At 34.5% G+C, this 11,372-nt stretch overlaps 2 long non-coding RNA genes across 2 annotated transcripts; one reads left to right on the top strand and one right to left on the bottom strand.

Moving 5' to 3' along the window:
- The first annotated feature begins 559 nt into the window (after nucleotides 1-559).
- On the top strand, nucleotides 560-4,055 carry LOC127961466 (uncharacterized). Its single transcript, XR_008154451.1, has 3 exons — nucleotides 560-2,069; nucleotides 2,499-2,589; nucleotides 3,632-4,055. It is a non-coding gene; the product is annotated as an uncharacterized LOC127961466 (long non-coding RNA).
- A 3,002-nt stretch (nucleotides 4,056-7,057) lies between these two features.
- On the bottom strand, nucleotides 7,058-10,624 carry LOC127962566 (uncharacterized). The gene is made up of 6 exons (XR_008154605.1): nucleotides 10,267-10,624; nucleotides 9,786-9,876; nucleotides 8,837-8,931; nucleotides 8,634-8,718; nucleotides 7,947-8,074; nucleotides 7,058-7,826 (listed from the first exon to the last, which is right to left on the bottom strand). It is a non-coding gene; the product is annotated as an uncharacterized LOC127962566 (long non-coding RNA).
- Between the last annotated feature and the right edge of the window lie 748 nt (nucleotides 10,625-11,372).

Genomic DNA, 11,372 nt, shown 5'->3' with positions numbered 1-11,372 from the left:
TTTCAATGACGGAGTACAGAACTCGCTGAACGGACGTGCTTTCTCATTTGGAAACGCAACATTTGAAGTATTTGTTTCTTTTCCAATATCAAATGCCATAATGACATTAACCAGACAGCTGTTGTAGTTATTGCATTGTCCTGTCATCATAAAAATTACGTTTGTTTCAGTTACAAAAGTCCCGTGATGGCACGGACCTCCACAACCTGACCTCACTCACTTGTTTAGGAACTTACAAGCTTTTCGTCGACACTGTTGCAATGGCATGTAATTAACTTGGCATTTTTTCTCGTCCTGTCATCATAAAATCCAGTTTGATGGCGTTTTACACACATTTTGGCTATAGTCAGAACTAAAATCTGTGATAGGAGCACGGAGTGAGTCTGTGCTTAGATCACGGATAACTCTAACGCAAGTCAATGGCACTCATCTTCCGTGGTCCGTACACGGATCGTTTCAGTGATGGAGTACAGACCTCACTCAATGGACGTGCTATCTCATCTGGAAACGCAACATTTGAAGTATTTATTTTTTCAACACCAAATACCATGACCAACCTGACTGTTATTGTAACTATTGCATTGTCCTGCCATCATACAGATTCACTTTGATTCTGTTAGCCTAACTAAAATCTGTGATACGAGCACGGAGTGAGTCTGTGCTGAGATCACGGATAACTATAACGCAAGTCAATGACACTCTTCTTCCGTGGTCCACACACGGAAACCCAGTCTCACGGCAGTTCGTGATTTTGTCACGTAATTTAATCTATTTATTCGTGGCAGGCACACGTTTATTTCCTTATTTTCATGATTGCAGCACGTTTTTTTAAACTAATGCATTTCAACTGGAGGCATCTTTCGTGCATCAGCACAATATTTTCTGATTAATTATTATTATTATTATTTAATTTTTCACAGGACAACAGAAGAAACTCACTGAAACTTGAAAAAAAAATCGGAGCTTAACTTACTGTACAAAACTGAGCAACATACTGTATTGCTGGTGACAAAAACACATTAAAAAATTTTTAGCTGTAAAATGCGCAATGGTTCTTTTTTTACTTTTCATTGATTTTTATTTTTTTCACAGGCCTAGATTTATTTGTTTTTTTTATTACAGAATTCAATATCAAGTCCTTGACACATAACTGTAACACATTTTCACATTAAGAAACAATTTAGTTTAAATAAAAAGAACAAAAAATATCTAAAAATAAATACATTATTTATTAGCGATAGGCCTACAGATTTATTTTTTTTAATTTATTTTTTATTTTTTTACTTTAGACTCTAAAGTTAAAAGTTTTTATTAAGGCTATTGTAAAGGCTTCTTAAAAATGATGTCGCTGATGAGCCTCTGATCGCTGTCAGATTCTGTGATATGAATGTCCGCTAATGGGTTTAGAATGAGCCCCGCTCGGCCCGTGTTCTGGCTTACTGTAATATTTCACCTGTAATAAGACCGAAATAATATAATTAAAATAAAGAAATGAATGAATACATGATAACATCTAAATAAATGTTGAAAGATTTAGCGTTATAGTTTTAAAAATATTAATAAACAGCAAATCAACACAGAAAGACCTAAATAATAATAATACATAATTAATAAACAGCGCCGCCCCTCCCACTACGCGCATCACGCGCTGTGCGTCAACCCCAAAGCGTCAAAAACTGAAGCGTGGTCAAGCGCCTCTAGCATCACTGACATGAGATGTTTATCGCTTTGAAATCACGTTCAAGAAGTCTCATTCAGCACACATCGCGATACTTTCCATCAGTTTGCAAGAGCCGCAGGTTGGGTGAGTTATACAGTCTATGGTGAGTAGTAGTAAATATGCTCTTTTAATGCCTGTCATAAAACGTATTCTGTCTTCTTTATTAATCAGATGAGCGCCTTGTGTTAACTCTCTGTATTACATCGGTCATCCGAGGCTGTCTTTGAGTTTCATTGTGTTTAACTAAATGAACACAGCTGCTAACTGGTTAAACTCTATCGGTCACGTGACGTGACGTGACGTGCCACAGACCTGGGATCCGTTTTATATTCATTTCAGGTTCAAAGATGTAAGTTGTATTTGTAGTAAAATCATGGTAACCATGACACCTACAAAAGTAGGTAAAACCCAGTAAACAAGACATTTACCATGTTTTTTTTTTGTTTTGTTTTGTTTTTTTACCACAGTAACTGTAGCTTTACTGTAGTATAGTAATAGCACATTAATCACCAAATTAACTATAGTTGTACCACTGTAATGGTAGTGTTTTAATGTGCTTTTATATGACATTTCACAGTAATCACATTTACTGTACCATGCTTGTAATACCTTTTTTTTTTGTTTGTTTTTTGTTTTTTTTTTACATTAAAAAACATTTTTCCCATATTGTAGTTCAATTTATATTGGTTTATATCTTAAATATTTTGCTCACAGATCACTATTAACATTCTGTATATATTTCTGTTTTATTTTCTTTCCCCTTGTATTAATTTTTTAGCTGAAAAGACGTAAAGTAAGCAGTCACCCCAGTGGTGTTTGTGGAGAGGTATTCCTTCAGAAATGGAGAAGACAGAAAGCTGCAGAGGCAGGTTGGTCTGTGATAGTTTGTCCCTTTTATCAAACATTCCTGTTGTTATCATTTGCACAGAATTTTGTTGTTTCTTAAACTGTTGTACGGTCCAAATACCCAAACTTGCCATCTTTGCACATTTCCTTTATTTGGCCCAAGTGAGCATGAAGATCACAATGTGTGTCGATCTTAACATGACAAAGTTCGTTTCAACTTTGCATTTTAAAAGAAACTTCTAAATGTCTTTTCAATAGTCCCTATTAAAGATGACAATTTATTTTGTGGTGCTTCTAATTAAGTGATAAAAAGAAGTTACAAATGATGTACAAAATAAATATACTTTTCTGTGCACCAAGAAAACATGCAACACTTTGTTTTACTACTAAATTAGTCTCAATTTCTAATTATTATAATTAATATTTCACAAACATTGGAAAGTTGCGTGACCTCCTGTGAGATCTCTGCAAAAAGTCTCACATTAATTCCAAAACATGATGCATGATGGGATACACTAAGCGTTGTATAGCGCTCCGGAGAAGTATTGGAGAGGTTTAGTGTGTGTTAAGGATGCTGTGCTTTGGCATTATTAAGACCGGGGACAGTCTCATAGTCACGTACACACACTCTCAAGTGAATAAGACCTCAAGTGTGGGTATCTGGAAAGGGGAAAAGTCTTTAAAATGATCCCTAAATACAGTCGCACATCAAAGTCTTAATAATTCAGTAATTCAATTTAACACTTGTATGATATTGTACAAGCCCCTGGACAATCTCATCTGACACTATCACAATATTGGAAAATCAGTTGCCCCACACAGTCAGAAAGTTTATATTGTTCATTGGCTTCTCATTAAATTACTTCAAATAAGCCCCATCAGTTCATGTTCCCACTATACGTGATCTCCATGACTAGATATTGCTATTAATGACTTGCTTTTAATAATGGATGCATTTAACATTTAATTATACAGCATCTTTGCAGATTATGCTTTCATATTCTAAAAAAAACACAGTAATGTTGCATTTAATTACATAATATTTCTATCCTTTCTGTCTTACAGGATTGTTTCCAGATAACACTGTAGTTCTCCGTCATGCACAAGGATTCACCTCTTTAACTCCCCCCCCCCCGCCACACACACACACAGAGAAATGGTTCCTGGATCAGTGACTCAAGACTTTGCAGTGGTTTGATTTCTGCAGAAGATGTAACTTTGTTTTAATTAACCTTATAATGAATACATTGTGACCTTCCAGCAACCCATATACTGTACTGTATACAGAACCAGTGATGACAACAATAGTTAAAAAATAGCATTTATCATATTGATAAAGCATTGTGTTCTCTTTGTCAAGCTTCATACAGTAAACTTTACTTCTGGTGCTTTTATCATAAAAAAGCTTCAGTTCTCATCAGGAGTTTTAGTAAAGCACATATTCATGCACAGCAATCCCCTAGTTCCAGTCATGAAGTGAATGATGTTATTGTTAAAGTTATATTTCTGCATTTTCATGTAGCAGGTGTTTGTTTTCCTGAACACTTTATCTTTCTTCCATTGTTCGGACAATCAGTGTTTACGTGATGCTCTGCTGATTGTGTTTTATAGATGATATTGCACACTTGACATGCATGTCTTCATGATGTTTTTTTGTGAGTTTGAAACATTAAGTGTTGTATCACTTTTTGGTCAATAGAATCTTTTAAGAAAATGTATATTTTTACGGTGTTCTCTGAAAGATATATACCATAATTATAATGTTTTGTTTTTTAATAAAAGAATTTGCACACTGAAAAATGTTAACGTTTACAACATAACTGCCTTTTTATTCTTCATAGTTTTATTATTTAAAAACGAGCTTGGTGACAGTGCAGTAATATGCGCACTTTGTCTTTAAATGAGTTTGACATATCTATAAATACTGGAAAACTCTTACAAAATTATGTATGTTCATTATGCTTTATTTCAGTTTTTATTACTAGAGATTAATTGGTAAAGCAAGGCAAATCACAGAAACAAATTTAAATAATTTAATAACTTAATAATTTCACTCTTTACTTTTTATTATTAAACGCTCTTGTCTTTGGTCAGGAAAAAATGTATCTTTTAAATTGAATGAAATGAATCTATTGGTTAGATAAGATACAACTGTGACTGTGCAGTTCACATCACATGTGTTGTACACACACATGTACACATCGATATTGCCAAATTGTTGTCAAGCTGAATAACAATAATTTCTGTATTTGCATTATTGTTGGAAGAAGGTGTAGACGTTAATAAAACACTATCTAATAGGTGGCAAATTTAATTTATTGTTAACCAATCTATCCCTTTAGCCGAAAAACGGAAAACAGCGTTCATGAATGACAATAAATGGTTAAGGAAGTGTGATGACGCTGCTCAGCTTTGATGTCATTGGCTGTGAATGTCCCTTGTCATCGCAGGACTGTCTGTGGTTGGATTATCTTTTAACCCATATTAAACCGCGGATCATGTTACAAAAGTATGTTTTGCTGCTATTATCACATTAGTAAATATATTAAGTCAAAATTGGGTGTTTCTATGTTGAGAAAAATCACCTTTTTACCGAGATCCTAACACTAACCCTAAGAATAACTTCAATGAACTACAAAAAACAGCGCCTAGTATTCCCTTTCCATAGACAGAACGATGGAGGCTTATGGGTAATGTAGTTTAAAAAGTTTTATTAACGAAATGAAATAAATAATATATTGAATGGTAAACTAGACATATAAATATGTTCACTGTGTAAACCACTATGATATATTTGATAGGCATGGTGAAATTTAGTATTTTAGAGTATGCAATATGTAAAATGCCTTTATGCCACCTTTCCATTCATTTCTGAAAACTGTGTCCAACATTATTTTATCAGCATAGCATAAGTAGTAATCCTGCTGATTTTCTCTTTGATATGTTAATTGGACTCTGATTTACAGCCATTTGAAATGTACAGTTTTGGGCTCTTCCGGGGGGTGTTACTGGGCCCCTGGGGGTAGAAGGGCAGTAAAACCTACATATATGTATTCTCCTCATCATGGACAACAAACTGAGCTGAGTCACATTTATATCTGACAGTTTTCACAGTCCTCTGTTTTCTAATTCTTACATCATTGCTATTATACCTTTTGACAGGACATTGTGAGGCCATCTGATGAAACATGGAAAAATTATAAAGAAATGTTTTGATAATAAAAATAATAGATTATTTATTTGATTTTTGAAGTAAACATCAATAAATATAATGGATGAACCTGCAACAACATGCCATTATCTATTCCCCACCTGTAAAGCAGTAATCAAGGACAATGTATACACATTGTGATACTTCACTATTACACAAGGACAAATTCATTCACACACATATATATATATATATATATATATATATATATATATATATATATATATATATATATATATATATATATATATATATATTACTAATAACTAATTAGCAAAAATCAGTGTAAAAATGTCCTCTCACCCCTGTCTCTTGCTTTTCATGTGCTGGACATCAGTAATGTGTGTGCTCTTGGTTTTAATGCAGTACAAGATCCACGTTGATCATTCCTGCTACATTCTCAGTTATCCCTCGGGTGTTTGTAACAATAAAGCCCATGGCACCATCTTGTAATGCAAAATAATTAATCTCGTAACTCCCTTTCTTTCACAAAACAATTGGCATTTGTTAATAAATATAAACAATAATAACTTTCTGGTGTACTGATGTCCCAGATGTCATTAATCTGATCAAATATTTTTATGTCTTAAGTAAAAAATAATCCCAATAATGATTATGTCGTTTTTCCAAGTCTAAAATAAACACATATGAGCCTACCTAGTAAAATGATGTGTTTACCAAGAATCTTCAGAACACAATATTCACCATTTTCATTTTATTGAAGCATAGACTATAAAGATGATAAAGTAGCATCAAGACAAATAAGATCCAATGAAAATAATTATTCATAATCAAAAATACATTAACCTCATATATTAATCAGTTCACACAGATGAGTGATGAAATGTCCTTAAAAGTCACACAGTCCCATCCAGTCAACTGTGATACAGATCATGTGATACATATAAGACATTTGATACTGTTTCAGAAAATAATGATTCCTTATCAACACATCTAAACTGGTCTCATCGTGATCTTCTGTCGTGTCTGGAAACCGCTTTTGGTTGATATCCAACACTGATGTGGTGTAGCTTGTTCTCAGACAAAGATTAGATTCAACTTTATTGTCATTATGCAGAGTACAAGTACAGAGCTAATGAAATGCAGTTAGCATCTAACCAGAAGTGCAAGAATATAGTGTTTTAGGTTGCACTTTATTTTACAGTACGTGTACTAACATGTACTTATAGTGTACCTACAGTGTATATATCTAAGAAAGTTCTGGTAACACAAGGTAACTACGATGGGTTAGGGTTAGGTTTAGGGGTAGGTTCAGGGTTAGTAACTAGTTATTACATAGTTATTGTAATTACTATAATAAGTACATAGTATGTACATGAGGAACAGGACTGTAAAATAAAGTGCTACCGTGTTTTATATACATAAAAGTGCAGAGTAAGTAAAGCTATGATATACAGAATTTACAGTGGAGTTGCTATATACAATATTGATCAGAGTATATACAGAATATAAATATGAATGTAATGTAGGGATTGTATGTACATTATGAACAGAGCAAAGAAGAATTATATATACATTATGAATAGCAGGAACTTGAGAACAGTGGTAATAAATACAGTTGAATGAGTGTGCAAAAGTATAGTTTAACAATTTATTATATGCAAAATAATAGTAGTGCAATTATATTTATTGTAGAAATAGTTTACTGTGCTTGTACAGTAACAGCTTTAGACAGTTTATAGTGTAATGGATTTAACCATGTGCAGTCTGTGCAAAATATGAGTAGTGCAATACATGTATGTAAAGTACTGTGACCAGTGCAGTAAAAGAGGAGGTGCAGGATAGATTGGTGGTGTGGTGTTCAGGAGTGTCACAGCCTCGTGGAAGAAGCTCTTCCTGAGTCTACTAGTTCGAGAGCGTAGGCTCCTGTAACGCCTGCCGGATGGAAGGAGGGTGAAAGGTCCATGGTTAGGGTGAAAGGCATCCTTGATGATGTTTCTTGCCCTACCCAGACAGCGCTTCTGATAAATGTTCTCTATGGAGGTTAACTGGGTGCAAGTGAGATCTCCCAGTCCTAAGATCCCAGACCTGGTCAAAGTGAAACAAACAATCCAGATGAAGTTGTTTAATGGACAGAGAGCTCAGCTTATGTTCTGTGTGATTTTAGCAGGGTGAGCAACTATGACCCTTGTAGTACTGTACACTTACCATTCTTCAAGCTGTTTTAAGATCTTTTGAGAAGCTTTTTCTCTGAAGACAATTTACCACATCCTCTTCTTTCACTCCTTTCAAGAGCATCACTTGGTCAAAACCCCTCATTTGGTTGATGAGATCATCTGTACAAAGTAAAATTGTTAAAATACTGCAATAAACAATTTCATTATGCAAGAATTTAGAAAAAGTTACAGAGGCAAAGGACTTGCCCATGAGACTCCATTAGCATGTGTAGTTCTCAGAAACTCTAGAATTCATCTATTGTTGCAGTAAATGTGTTTTCTTCCTCTAGAATCTTTCTCCAGAGTTAATGACTTCTCTCACAAATGTGTTTTAGTCTTTGCAGTGTAAGGCTTTGCTCAAACCAATCAACTATCAATTCACAATTTATAACACAACATTCACAAAACAGTGAGATAATGTCAATTGGTGTTTATATCAATTAAACCACTTTTATGACACTTGTATGCTTTTAAGAATAACAGGTGGTGTTTTTTTTAAACTTTAGATTAAAAATGTTCCAGTCAAACTTTGCTAACATGCTATAATTATTATAGCTGTATCAAATAAAATAAAATAAATATAAAAACATTGGAAAGAATAATTACGGCTGACATGACCAGTCCTGTGAGAGATCATCATAAAGTCCTGTAACACAGCATTGCTTCAACACACACATACCAGAGGACTTCTGTTTGCTTGAGCACAAGATGACCATCTTCATTTCTCATCCTGAGCCAATCATTTCCTTGGTCTTCCTTCTCTTCTGTGAAACAAGATAATCTTACTCTGTGTGCAATGAGCAATGTTGCTCATTAAACATATAATTAAGTTAATTTAAAGTAAGATTCAGACCAGAGCATTTGATGAGTAAACAAATGTACCTGGGAAGAGCTGATCGTGGCAAGAGTCGCTGAGACTCAGTAATAGCTCTTTTAGTTTTTAGGAAGGTTTGTGAGGGTTGGCTCCCCAAAAACTTCTGAAAAAGAAGAACAGCATTATCTGCAAACAATCATGTAAGACAGAAAGAAAGGAAATTTTATTTAATTACATGCAACTTATACATTACTATATACTTTAACTTATACATTACTTACATACATTATTTTTTAGACCATGAAAGCATTAGTGAATTATTAAGACTTTGACGTGCGACTGTATTTAGGGATCATTTTAAAGACTTTTCCCCTTTCCAGATACCCACACTTGAGGTCTTATTCACTTGAGAGTGTGTGTACGTGACTATGAGACTGTCCCCGGTCTTAATAATGCCAAAGCACAGTGTCCTTAACACACACTAAACCTCTCCAATACTTCTCCGGAGCGCTATACAACGCTTAGTGTATCCCATCATGCATCATGTTTTGGAATTAATGTGAGACTTTTTGCAGAGATCTCACAGGAGGTCACGCAACTTTCCAATGTTTGTGAAATATTAATTATAATAATTAGAAATTGAGACTAATTTAGTAGTAAAACAAAGTGTTGCATGTTTTCTTGGTGCACAGAAAAGTATATTTATTTTGTACATCATTTGTAACTTCTTTTTATCACTTAATTAGAAGCACCACAAATTAAATTGTCATCTTTAATAGGGACTATTGAAAAGACATTTAGAAGTTTCTTTTAAAATGCAAAGTTGAAACGAACTTTGTCATGTTAAGATCGACACACATTGTGATCTTCATGCTCACTTGGGCCAAATAAAGGAAATGTGCAAAGATGGCAAGTGTGGGTATTTGGACCGTACAACAGTTTAAGAAACAACAAAATTCTGTGCAAATGATAACAACAGGAATGTTTGATAAAAGGGACAAACTATCACAGACCAACCTGCCTCTGCAGCTTTCTGTCTTCTCCATTTCTGAAGGAATACCTCTCCACAAACACCACTGGGGTGACTGCTTACTTTACGTCTTTTCAGCTAAAAAAATAATACAAGGGGAAAGAAAATAAAACAGAAATATATACAGAATGTTAATAGTGATCTGTGAGCAAAATATGTAAGATATAAACCAATATGAATTGAACTGCAAGATTTTACATTAAAAAGGTATTACAAGCATGGTACAGTAAATGTGATTACTGTGAAATAAGTCATATAAAAGCACATTAAAACACTACCATTACAGTGGTACAACTATAGTTAATTTGGTGATTAATGTGCTATTACTATACTACAGTAAAGCTACAGTTACTGTGGTAAAAAAAAAAAACCAAAACAAAAAAAACATGGTAAATGTCTTGTTTACTGGGTTTTACCTACTTTTGTAGGTGTCATGGTTACCATGATTTTACTACAAATACAACTTACATCTTTGAACCTGAAATGAATATAAAACGGATCCCAGGTCTGTGGCACGTCACGTCACGTCACGTGACCGATAGAGTTTAACCAGTTAGCAGCTGTGTTCATTTAGTTAAACACAATGAAACTCAAAGACAGCCTCGGATGACCGATGTAATACAGAGAGTTAACACAAGGCGCTCATCTGATTAATAAAGAAGACAGAATACGTTTCATGACAGGCATTAAAAGAGCATATTTACTACTACTCACCATAGACTGTATAACTCACCCAACCTGCGGCTCTTGCAAACTGATGGAAAGTATCGCGATGTGTGCTGAATGAGACTTCTTGAACGTGATTTCAAAGCGATAAACATCTCATGTCAGTGATGCTAGAGGCGCTTGACCACAGGCTTGTTCGACTTCATGCAGTTTTGCGCAAACCGATCGTCGGCTGACTTGAAGCAGTGCATGCCGGTTAGAAATGTTGTCCGACTTGATACAGCGCTGACGCCACGTGACTGTGACGTGTGCCGTCAAAGTACCACGAGAGCGATTCGAGAGTAGCCGGAGAACTCAGCCAGCGCAGCTTCTGAAGAGCGGCTGCACAGATTCTGATGACGACACAACTGATCCACGATTGGCTGGATTCACTGATGACACAGATGACGTGCGTTTCAAGTTTATTGCGAGTCAGCTTCAGTTTCAGAAATTCTCATATGGACTTTTAAAACAGTTCAATACGTTTTTATGTCGTCTTCATCTTATAAATCATATTTATTAAATATTGTTTTACTGTATTTACTTTATTGTTAATATAAAGTTTGTGTGTGTTTATTTTGCATGACTTTCTTTTTTATACAGACCTTTTACAGTATTCAGCAGCATAACCTATTCAAATGAGCATTTTTAAGAACTAAAATGTTAATCTTAAAAGCATACAATCTAATGTGGTCATAAATGTATGCTCCTATACAAATGATACATAATACATTATGTTCCTCCATTTGTTTGGTTTCTTCATATTCTTTAGTTTATTTTGCTGTGTTTATACTTCACCTGCATGTGGTTAGCAAACTGCTAACAACTTGCTGTAACTTCAACTTAACAACATTCAAGACCCTTCCAAA

This window comes from Carassius gibelio, chromosome B7 (genome assembly GCF_023724105.1).
Source record: "Carassius gibelio isolate Cgi1373 ecotype wild population from Czech Republic chromosome B7, carGib1.2-hapl.c, whole genome shotgun sequence".
NCBI lineage: Eukaryota > Metazoa > Chordata > Actinopteri > Cypriniformes > Cyprinidae > Carassius > Carassius gibelio.
Note: the sequence above shows the minus strand (reverse complement) of the source record. Positions and strands in the feature narration are given on the sequence as shown.